Raw genomic sequence first — 11,611 nt, forward strand, 5'->3', positions numbered from 1 at the left:
TAAAACTGTTCTTGCCAAGGTAATCAAATTAGCTTTCTCCAATGCTAGAAAGAAGAAGTTCTTTTATATCTCTCTATCTAGAAAACCTAGATGAATTCATCTGTCTCACTCCTTGCACTCCCTACACTTTGATGAAGCTAAACTTTACTCCTACATCTCCTGGCTACTAAATAACTGCACTGTAGTCTCAGGTGGTCTTTGCTTTAACCAATGCCTTGGCATCCCCACGGGTTTTTCTTGCTCTCCACTTATGTGTAATATCTACCTTGATTACTTTGAATATAGATGGTGCCTCAAAACCATGGAGGAGTAAAAAAATAAGCTTCCACAGTTCCATCATACCTATAGATACATGGATGACTTACTAAGTATCAACAATAGAGACTTCCCTAAAGAAATTTGTCTGATTTACCCTCACTGCCTGAAAATTGAACCTACCTCTCTCAATGAGACCATCACACCCATTGGGGCCTTCTGCACGTCCGTCCAATTTCTTAACCTCTCGATAACCCTTCACACCCCATCTGTTGGTGGGTATGATCTTAGGTTTGTGTGGAAAAGAGATCTTCTAAAGCTACCTCTCATAGAGTTCATAAAAAAGAATAGCAATAGGCCCTACAAAGCTGATATCAACTCTTGTATCGGCCTACTACACCTAATTTTCTACTCTTCCTCTAACCCTTCTCTTGCCTGGGAAGAGGTCTTTTTACTTATAAAAAAGTACTTCCTTAATGGGTTTAATAGAAATCATATCTGTAACACTATCATACAGACTCTCACCCATCATAGCTGACCTGGGCTACATTTTGATAAAGAGAATGTCATTTCTCTTATTAGGTAGGAGGCCCATACACAATGGGCCTACTACCGACCCATTGTGTATGGCACCTGGGAAAGGGCGGGTACACACACACACACACACACACACACACACACACACACACACACACACACACACACACACACACACACACACACACACACACACACACACACACACACACACACACACACACTATGGTACTATAGTTACTTTGGCTACTTTTTCCCCCCCTCCCCCCCCTCCAACACTCATTAATCTTGTTCGACATTTGATGGGATACTGCTTACAATAAGCCAAATGGGCCCTGTGACTATGCCCTTGCATAATAATAAAAAAAGTATATTTCCCCTGGAGTAACGAGCATGAGTAAAACGCCTTGTTCTCATTACATTGGGTAGGCGGCCTGCGCTTCCTAGCTATGGATCTCGTCTTGCAATGGTTTCTGTGTACCGCTTGATGACACCACACAGCAGGGCGCTCGCCTCTCTCATCATTCACGCTCGGAGGACTGGCAGTCCAACCTCTATAAATACGGTGAGGGTGCAGCTTGCCCCTCACTTAGCATGTGGTTATTTTTGTTTTTTTTTTGACTAAGGGGATTTACCACCTGCTTCACAATTCGAGCTATGGAGCTCACTACTCAAAGTTCTCAAGTTTGCTTCTAGGCGTTTACGTACCTCATGCCTGTTTTGATAAAAGTTTCTTTAGCTTTATCTTGCTAAAACGTAGTAAGGAAAGTTGTTTCAACATTGGGGTAGAACGGCTTGACTGGTATTTTCGACAGTCATTATTAGATGTTTCTAGTAGCATGGCATATGGTTGCTACTGCTTACATAAGCTCTCAAATGATGTGGTAGCGCTGTACTGTCTGCAGATAGTTTTTTCGGCTTATACTGTTTTGTTAGGGGTTCTGCTTGACTATTTTTTTCGGCAGTAGTCTACTGTGGTTCTTAGATTTTTTAGTAGCAAGGCATTTGGTTGCTACTGCTTACCTAAACTCTCAATGATTTGGTAGTGTTGAACTGTCTGCAACAGTTTTCGGCATTCTACTGGTTTTTTATGGGCCGTCTTATTCTTAGTTTTGACTATTTGCGTTTGGTATCTTTGGGGACTTGCATGATAAATTGGACCCGCTCTCTGAGCTGCGTATGGTTGGTTCTTTTTTAACTCTCTATGGTCATTCTTCTGATGATAAGTATATGGAAATTTTTTGTTGAGGGGCCCTTCTCAAGCCGTTGCAGGTTATCTCGATTACTGGCCTAACTGGTCTTCCATGTTAAAACTGGTCTTTTTTGGTTAAGAAATTAAATGCTAATCTTAGCTTTGTATCATTTAAATAATGGGGTACCTTGTACAGATTCACAATGTGAGAAAGGATGACCTCTTGCTTAGCGTGTCCCTTGGTTTTTTAAGGGAACTACCAATGGTTGACCATTCTGCTCTTTCTAAAGGTAAGTATACGGTTTTTAAGGCTTGGCATGTGGAAAGGAACCAGAAAATGACTCTACACTATTTGGACCGCCGGTAGTATATGACGTTGTCGTGCTGTGGCACGTATATAGTGGGAACGGGCATTAAACGATTTATCTTGTGACTTTTTGACGCATAAGTATACTTCATATAATTCTCATATGCATAAATAAAAGCTTTCTACCATACCTTAGTATATACCTTTGAAGTAATATAAATGTACATTACTATTAGAAAGTAATGCAAGAGAAGTATCAATGATTGTGCCTCTTTTTGTCTGGGGGAAAAGCATTTGTATATTTCTTCTAATATCTCAGCTATACCCTACCATATATAAATTATTTTCTTCTTTTAACATTTATTTAATAATATAACCCTTCAATAATGCATACCTTCTTGGATACATACAAGAGGGAAGGGCCTACTAGAAGACTTTATGAAAAGAAAGATCCAAAGCTTCTTGGACCATCCCAATTTGAAAATCCCGACATAAGGGCGTGGAGAAAAGGCCAAAACCAAGTCAAGCTCTTTTAGTAAGCCAATTTTGCTCTTTGAAGCATGTCAACCCGAGTTATAGGTCAAAAGTTACAGGGAAAACAATGAAAAATCCTCTCACAACTACACTGCAAGAAGAGATGGTAAACAGGTGAATCAAGTGAAAAGAGGTAATCTTGGTCTTTTTCCATAAAATAATATATTTTGAGGATAAAAGACACAAGCATGTGAATGTGACACTAAGTAGCGTTAAATGGTAACCTTGCATTTGCACTACATTTCTACTCAAATGTATATATTTTTTATCAAAGTTTTAACCTAGTGTTCATTCTCTCTTTCCATAATAGCCTTTTTCCATACAAACACCTTACCCTTCTTAGATCTTTATGCATTTAGATCATATTTCTCTCTTCATGCTAAATGTAAATAGTAAACTTAATTCTACTCTCCTAGTTTTTTTACTGCATATTCTTTTAACTAATTACCTTTACTAATTTAAATAGCTATCTACATCCCATAATTTGTAAATAAATAATTTATGGGCACTTATCTTACCCATCTTCTCTCAAGGGTAGGGTTAACCTTGTAGGCCTTCCCTTCCCCACCACTATGTGACCCAACTCTTGGATCATTTACTTGTGTTGGTCAACAAATCTTAAATATAATGTATATCCCCAATAAATAAAACTTTATTGGAGCCTACCTCATTTGTTTAAGGTGGATTCTCTTTTGAAAAAAGCATGCTACACCTTGGATGCATGCTAAAGGCCCCCCCACAAGGAGACTTGGTTCAAAAGGTGTTTTGGATGCATCTTGAACGCTTTAGCTCGTGGGTATACTTGAGGAACACTCCAAAATCAGCTTAAACACTTTGAGAAGGTCAACTTGGCCTTTTACAGCACCCAATTCTGAGTTACAGGCTGAAAGTTATGGTGAAAACAAGGTACTGTGGACACTGTTAGTGCAGGTCAAAGTTACAATCAGGTAAACCACAAAGGTGAAAAGTTTTCTTGACTTCTCCAACATTCTAAAATACCAATGGGGAGTTAAAAATCACTTGCATGTGGAGGGGTCGGCTCAAGATGCTTCCAGAGACACAACAAATAGGATGGGGACACTCTGCAGGAGCCACTGGAGGGACATCATGGTGGGGCCCACATACATTATCAACCCTTATGGAGCCTCCACGACCTAAAAGGCTATTTTTAATGAAAACCTAAGTCCCTTATTTGCATAATTGAAGGAATGGTCAAAAGGGAACCTAACTATGGTTAATTACCTACCCTAGTCAAGTTTAACCTAACCCAAGGTCTTGTACAGCTATAAAAAGGCCCTTTGGCAAGCACAAAAATACACACACCTACTCCATTGCTGCAAATAAGCTCCTCTAAGGTTAGGGAAGCCCTAATCTCTCTCTCTTCTTGTCTCCCTATCCATTTCCTAAGCTCGCTATCATAAGCGGCACCATAGAGAGAGCATCAATATGCTATTGCTACCATTCTCTTGCAAACATTTCTCTATCCATACTCATCCCTAAATAAGGATTGTAGATTCTATATGAGAGCAAGGATATCAAGTTCAATGATCTATCTCATGGTTTGATCAACAAATTGTTGCAATTGGGGTGTTGTCGTCACACTTTTGCTCTAAACGCATGTAAAATTGGTAAGCATATCTTGGCAGCTTCTCATATTTTGTGCTCATTGGGTTGCTTGTTTGTTGAGAAAGTTTTTGTGCACCATGGTGTCTATTTTCTTGGCTTCTCTCTTTATGTTGTGTGTAAGTAAGTCTTGGGGCTGCATAGATGGAGAAGAGCTCTCTATGCATGCCGCCTTATGTGTGTAAGTAGTCTCTTCTTTTGGGAAAGGAAAGGAGTTGTCAAGTATTTGTGCATTATGGTGTTTTGAGTTTTGAGGTTTTTTGCTTACTTTTCTTAGAAGTATATGAGCACTAATATGGTGAAGGTCAATCTTTGCATGTGAGTTTGTGCAGTGTTCAAAGGGATTGCTTAAGGAGTGTGTGTTGAATGGTTGAAGGGCATTTTGTGTTGAAGCACATAAGGAAGGTGTGAGTGTGTGTGTGTGTGTGTTTTGTATATGGTTTGTTTTGGTTTCCTTCTTTCTCCATAAAAGAGGGTGGTGCCCCTAAGAAATATGCGTGTGTAGGGTCTCACAGAGTGGTTGTCTGGTGGGAGCCTTGAGTTGAGCCCCATCTCAAAAAATCCGCTCTCATAAAAGTGGTGTCCCCACTGAGGAACTTTTCTAATTGCCTTCTATTCTTATCATGAACAATAGAGTTGCACCATATGCTTTTCATTTTTCACAACGCATCAGAATTAACATTTGTGTATATCGTAATTTTTTTTACCAACAACGCATTGTTTTTATGTTTGGAGCAGAAAGACTTGGTGAAATCTTGGCATCTCCAAATCCCATCATTCTTCCATTCATTAATTATGATGATTCATTTGATGTCCATGTTTTTATTTTGTTTTGAGGCAGGGACAAGAGGCGCTTAGATAGCGATCCACTCAAAGGAAACTTTCTTCAAGAGAAAGAAAAAGGAGAACACATTGTCACATGAACCAACCTGGTGCTGCTTCTCCTTTTGCACCCATAGCTCGTCAATCTGTGCACATCATAATTGCTACAAAATTTAGATTTCAAGCAACCATTAGGAGAATTTTTGGACCCACTCGCCTTAATGAAATTAATGCCTCAATCAACCCTTTTATTTTTCCTATGATAAATTATGAATTAACACTTGATGTATATATTTTCATTTTGATGTGATTACTCATCATAGTCAAAACTTTGTGGTACACAAGCCTCCTTGTATTGTAAAAATGTCAAGCACTTTTTCTACCTTTCATTCTAAAAATGGTGAGGATGCACAAGAATTTCTGGATAATTTGGAGATGGCACACCTCATCTCTGGGAGAGATCAAGAAGAGGTAAAGCTGTGTGCTTTTCCACTCGTTCTCAAAGGAGAGGCTAAGGCATGGTATGAGGCCTTGCAACCTCAAAACAAAACCAATTGGGAGAGGCTACGTGCAATTTTTCTTGCCAAATTTGGACAAGGAGATACTCCAAAGGGTCTTTGGAAGTGTCTACTTCAACATAAACAGGTATTCCTTGAAGACTACCCATCTTATGAGGCCGTTTTCCTTAACCTATGGGATAGATGGGAGGCTACCTTACAAAACCAAGGTGGTGCACCAAACTTTCTAAAGAAAGATAGGTTCATGGCTGGCTTGTATTCAATTTTGAAGACCAAGGTAGAGTTAAAATTCCCATCAACATTTGAGGAAGCACGTGAGGTGGCCATGGTCAAATTCAAGAAGTTAAATTTTCAAGCACATAGAACAAGGGACCTAAATGAAGTCATTGAGAGGGATTCTTCACCAAGCATGGGAGCACAAGTTAGGGGCTCTCTTGCCCAAACTTCACAAATAGGGGAAGGATCACAACAAGAGATCTTGCAAAGATTAACTCAACAACTAGAGAGTCTCACCTTGAATCTAGTGCAGGGCCTACCCCAACAACGACAACCAAGAGAAGGGAATCGCAATCAACGACGTCAAGCACAAGAGTTGAGATGCTGGAATTGCAACGAAGTTGGTCATGGCATGTATAATTGCCCTCACCCTCGAAGGCTTCCAGGGGACATATACCCTCCTAGACCCCCTCCGCTTATGGTGCAGCAAGAGCATGCTCAAGCCCCACAAATTCTTCGTCGACCACCACCACCTCCAGTGGCAAACATCCCTCCTGTCCCACCAGTGGAGGAAGAGAGAGGAGTAAACGTCATAAAGCTGGAAGAGGAGATAGAGGTGAGCCCTATACATTTTGATGTTATGCGAGCAGAAAAGCGCACAAGAGCACACAACAAGGATGAAGACACAAGGAATGAAGAGTCAGAACCTGCAAGAAAGGAGAGGAAGAAAAAGTCAAAGAAGGAGGAAGGAGGCAAGAAGCAGAGGTCAAGGCGAAGGGAGATCGGCATCAACGATTTTCCATTAGGAAAGAATATGGAACCCTACAACATCTTAGAAGATTTGCAAACTCAAAATCCCAATATTTCTTGGCCTTAACTCCTACACCTATCACCCAAGGTGAGAAAGCACTGGTCCAAACTTGTAAGCACAAGACTCCCAAGAAAGAAAGAAAAGGTGACAGTAAAGGCATTGACTTCAAAGCCACAACAAGATGTGGAACCTATTGTAGATGCTTATGTAAGGGGTAGGAAGGTATCCAATGTGTATGTTGATGGTGGAGCACAAATGTGTGTGATCACGGAAAGAGCCATGAATAGACTAGGGATTGAAATCACTAAATCCTCTAATTGTCAAGCTAGGCTGGCCAACAATGCAAGTGTGAAGTGCCTAGGGATCATCGAGAATGTAAAAGTTTCTGTATGTAATATAGATGCACGTGTGGACATGTATGTTATGCCAGTCAAGGGGGAGGGCTATCCCATCATCCTAGGGAGGCCTTGGCTCATTGCTGTGAATGCAGATAAAAAATGGGGACGAGGACAATTGATTCTCAAAAAGGGGCAACATGTAGTATACGATTGGCATGAAGGAAAGCAGCTCGACATCAACTATGAGACCACGGCTGATGAACAAAGTGAAGAGAGTTTTGGCTCAAGCGACGAGGAAAGTTCAACCACTACATCCAATAGCGAAGAAGAATCATCTTTGGAGGTAATGGGAATCATCTTCAACACATCAAAAACTCCATCAATAGAGGTTGACCCAACAAAGGAGCAAACAAAGGATGACAAAGGTGACCACAAGCACTTTGAAGACTTTGAGAGGATGCTTGCAAAAGATCTTACCCCTGAGGAGAAGCGGTCCTACATCGATATGCTCAAGAGGTATCCCAATTTGTTTATCATTGATTACTCACAAATTAGAGGTGTGGATGTTATAGAGCATGGCATAGAATTAAAACCAGGTACTAAACCTGTGGCTCAAAAGCTAAGGCGCCTAGGAAAAATACAACAAGAGGCACTTTTGACAGAGGTTAACCGACTCCTCAAAGCTGGTTTCATTTACCCTGTGTCTAACTCTGAGTGGGTGTCCCCAATTGTAGTAACCCCTAAAAAGAACGGAAAATGGAGGGTCTGTGTTGACTACAAACCGCTCAATGCTGCAACAAAGAGGGATCATTTTACTCTTCCTTTCCAAGATGAAATCTTAAACGAAGTAGCCGGCTATGAATGTTACACAATGTGTGATGGGTATTCAGGGTATTTTCAAATCAGAATAGCAGAAGAAGATCAGTTAAAAACCACTTTCATCACACCTTGGGGTTGCTTTGCCTATAAAGTGATGCCATTTGGGCTCACAAATGCTCCTAGTACCTTTATAAGGTTTACAACTCTTGTCTTTCAGCCCTTCTTTGGAAAGTCAATTAGGGTTTTTATGGATGACTTCTGTATCTATAGTAGCCAAAGACTTCATTGCCAAAAAGTTGAGGAGGGGCTTAGGAGGCTTCATCAATTTGGGGGACAGCTTAATCCTGAGAAGTGTCACATTGCAGAGTCACAAGTGGTATTGCTAGGTCATGTGGTTTCTTTGCAAGGAATTCAAGTGGATCCATCAAAAGTAAATTCTCTCTTGTCACTACAACCACCAACGACAACCAAGGAGCTCATGAATTTCAACCACAAAGTAAGGTACATGTCTCGTTTCATTCACCTTCTAGCGGAAGCTATTGCACCTTTGAACAAGCTAGCAAACAAAACCACATTTGAATGGAGAGAGGAACACGAATTATGCTTTACTGAAGTAAAGGGTATTCTCAACTCTCTTCCAACAATAATGCCACCAAATCCAAAGGATACATATTACATCACGCCAAGTGTAGGAATGGAGGCCATCGGTGTAGTTCTCATGCAAAAAGACCCAACAACATGCTACATGAGGCCAGTATACTTTGCAAGCAAAGTCATGACCGCTGCAGAGAAGGGCTACACCGATATGGAGAAGGTGGTATTCACAATTATGTTTGCGGTAAGAAATTTCCGATCATATCTCTTACCTGCACCATTTTTCATTCTCACCATGGAAAACAATTTACCATATGTTGTGCAACACATGAGCCTCTCATCTAGGATAGCCAAATGGGTTCTAGAACTTCAAGAGTTCGAATACACTTTTCTTGTGGAAGATAGCGCAAGGGCAGGTCTTGCAGACATTCTCACATACAAAGTGAGAGAAAGGAAAGAGTCACCAAAGGCAGGAGACAAAGCTACACCACAAATTAATGAGGAGGAGATGGACAATGCACACATTTGTGCTTTGATGGAGCTTACCGACGACAACACGATCAGGCAGCAGGGGGGGTTCTTATTCTAAGTCCACAAAGGGAAGTTCTTGTTAAGAAAGGTATCACCTTGGAAAATGTTCATTCTAATAATGAGGCTGAGTATGTCACCTTAAAGTTGGGGCTTGAAGAATGCAGAAAACTTGGCATCGAAAGACTTATAATAAGAGGTGATTCCTTACTAGTTATTAGGCAAATCCAAGGGATATGGAAGTGCAAGAACCCTACTCTAGTGGAGTGGCTTAGACACGTGAAGGCTTTGATAAAGAACTTTGAAGCTACACAGGTATAGCATGTTGTGAGAACCCTCAACAAGGAAGCAGATTATCTTGCCAATGAGAAACTTCAGATCATGGTGGGAGGTGTGAAGCTCTACGAACCAAAGTACCAAGGCCAAGAGGAATTGAAGGACATCATATTTTTCCTCCAAACTGGTGAGTGCCCTAAACACTTGGATAAAGTGCAAAGGCATAGGTTGGTAAAAAAGGCAACTCCTTACCAACTCATAGGAGATGATCTGTATCATAAAGGGAAAGATTTGGTGCTAAGAAGAGTGCCCTCTGTTCAAGAAATAGAGAGAATCCTCTTTTCATGCCATGATGATGTCTGTGGGGGTCATTTTTCTCATGATATTACAAACAGGAAGATTTTGCAAGCAGGGTTTGTTTGGCCAAGTCTACACCGTGATGTCCAGCATTGGTGTAAGTCATGCAAAGGTTGTCAGATTGCTGGAAATCGACGACTCACTTACGAACCTCGAGTTCCAATAATTTCGTATGGTCCTTTTGAGAAGTGGGGTGTGGATACAATAGGCCCCTTACCTCGCACATCTACCGAGAAGGTCTTCATCATTGTGGGAGTGGATTACATGACACGATGGGCGGAGGCAGCAAGTACAACACGAATTACAGTCGAGGAGGTATCAAAATTTATCTTTGATCACATATGCAGTAGATTCGGCACACCATTAGAGATTTTGTCAGATCGTGGTCCAGGGTTTAGAGCAGAGCTCCTAGATAATCTTTTGGCAAAGTTAAAAGTCAAACATTTGCATTCTACACCTTACTACCCTCAGTGCAATGGGTTGGTTGAAAAGGTGAATGGAGTGATATGTAAGATCATTTCTAAGCAGGTTGCAGATTGACCAAACGACTGGGATCGTCATTTGACCGCAGCTCTATGGGCATACAGAACATCTTTCAAGGTATCCACTCAATTCACTCCTTTTCATTTGGTATATGGACAGGAGGCACTCCTTCCTATTGAGGTGGAGATTGCAAGCCTACGCATTCTCTCACGGGGAAAAAGAAGCTTTGCAGGAAAGAATTTTAGATCTTCAACGACTTGAGCTTGATAGAGAAGAGTCCATCGACTATTACATTGCCCAAGCCACAAGCCAAAGGGACAAAATCAACAAGAAGCTCAAGGGGAAAGGATTGAAGGAAGGTATGTTGGTTCTTCGCTATGATAACCGACTTGATACTCGACTTGACAAATTTTTTTTGCAAAGATGGGAGGGACTTTTCATGATAAAAACAAAGTTTGGGAATGGTAGTTACAGATTAGCAGATTTATCAGGAAAACTCCACAAGACCAGAGTCAATGGATGGAGATTAAAGCCCTACTTTCAACGTATCAATCCGTTGATAGGAAGTCATCTACCTACATCGTCTAAGCTCCAAATTGGCATGGCTCCCTTCGGCTTGGCAAATGCTCCACCTATTTTTAAAGCTTTGATGTGCAAAGAAGAACCAGCCTTGGAATCTCAACATACCCAAGGCAACCCTCCCATCTTCGATTTATGGGATTGCGGTAATGAAAAGCAGGTCTAATGGAGTAAAGGAGTGTATATCACTCCTCCTTTTTTTAGAAAAATAAGAAAAAAAAGAAAAAAAAAGAAGAAAAAAAAAGAAAGAAAAGAAAAAGGAAAAAACTCTTTTGTTTCATCTAGGAGCATGAATGATCCTAGATGAAGGGGGAGGGCGAATATGAGTAGCGTTAAATGGTAACCTTGCATTTGCACTACATTTCTACTCAAATGTATATATTTTTTATCAAAGTTTTAACCTAGTGTTCATTCTCTCTTTCCGTAATAGCCTTTTTCCATACAAACACCTTACCCTTCTTAGATCTTTATGCATTTAGATCATATTTCTCTCTTCATGCTAAATGTAAATAGTAAACTTAATTCTACTCTCCTAGTTTTTTTACTGCATATTCTTTTAACTAATTATCTTTACTAATTTAAATAGCTATCTACATCCCATAATTTGTAAATAAATAATTTATGGGCACTTATCTTACCCATCTTCTCTCAAGGGTAGGGTTAACCTTGTAGGCCTTCCCTTCCCCACCACTATGTGACCCAACTCTTGGATCATTTACTTGTGTTGGTCAACAAATCTTAAATATAATGTATATCCCCAATAAATAAAACTTTATTGGAGCCTACCTCATTTGTTTAAGGTGGATTCTCTTTTGAAAAAAG

Source organism: Adiantum capillus-veneris, chromosome 26, assembly GCF_014529385.1.
Source record: "Adiantum capillus-veneris isolate H3 chromosome 26, ASM1452938v2, whole genome shotgun sequence".
Lineage (NCBI taxonomy): Eukaryota > Viridiplantae > Streptophyta > Polypodiopsida > Polypodiales > Pteridaceae > Adiantum > Adiantum capillus-veneris.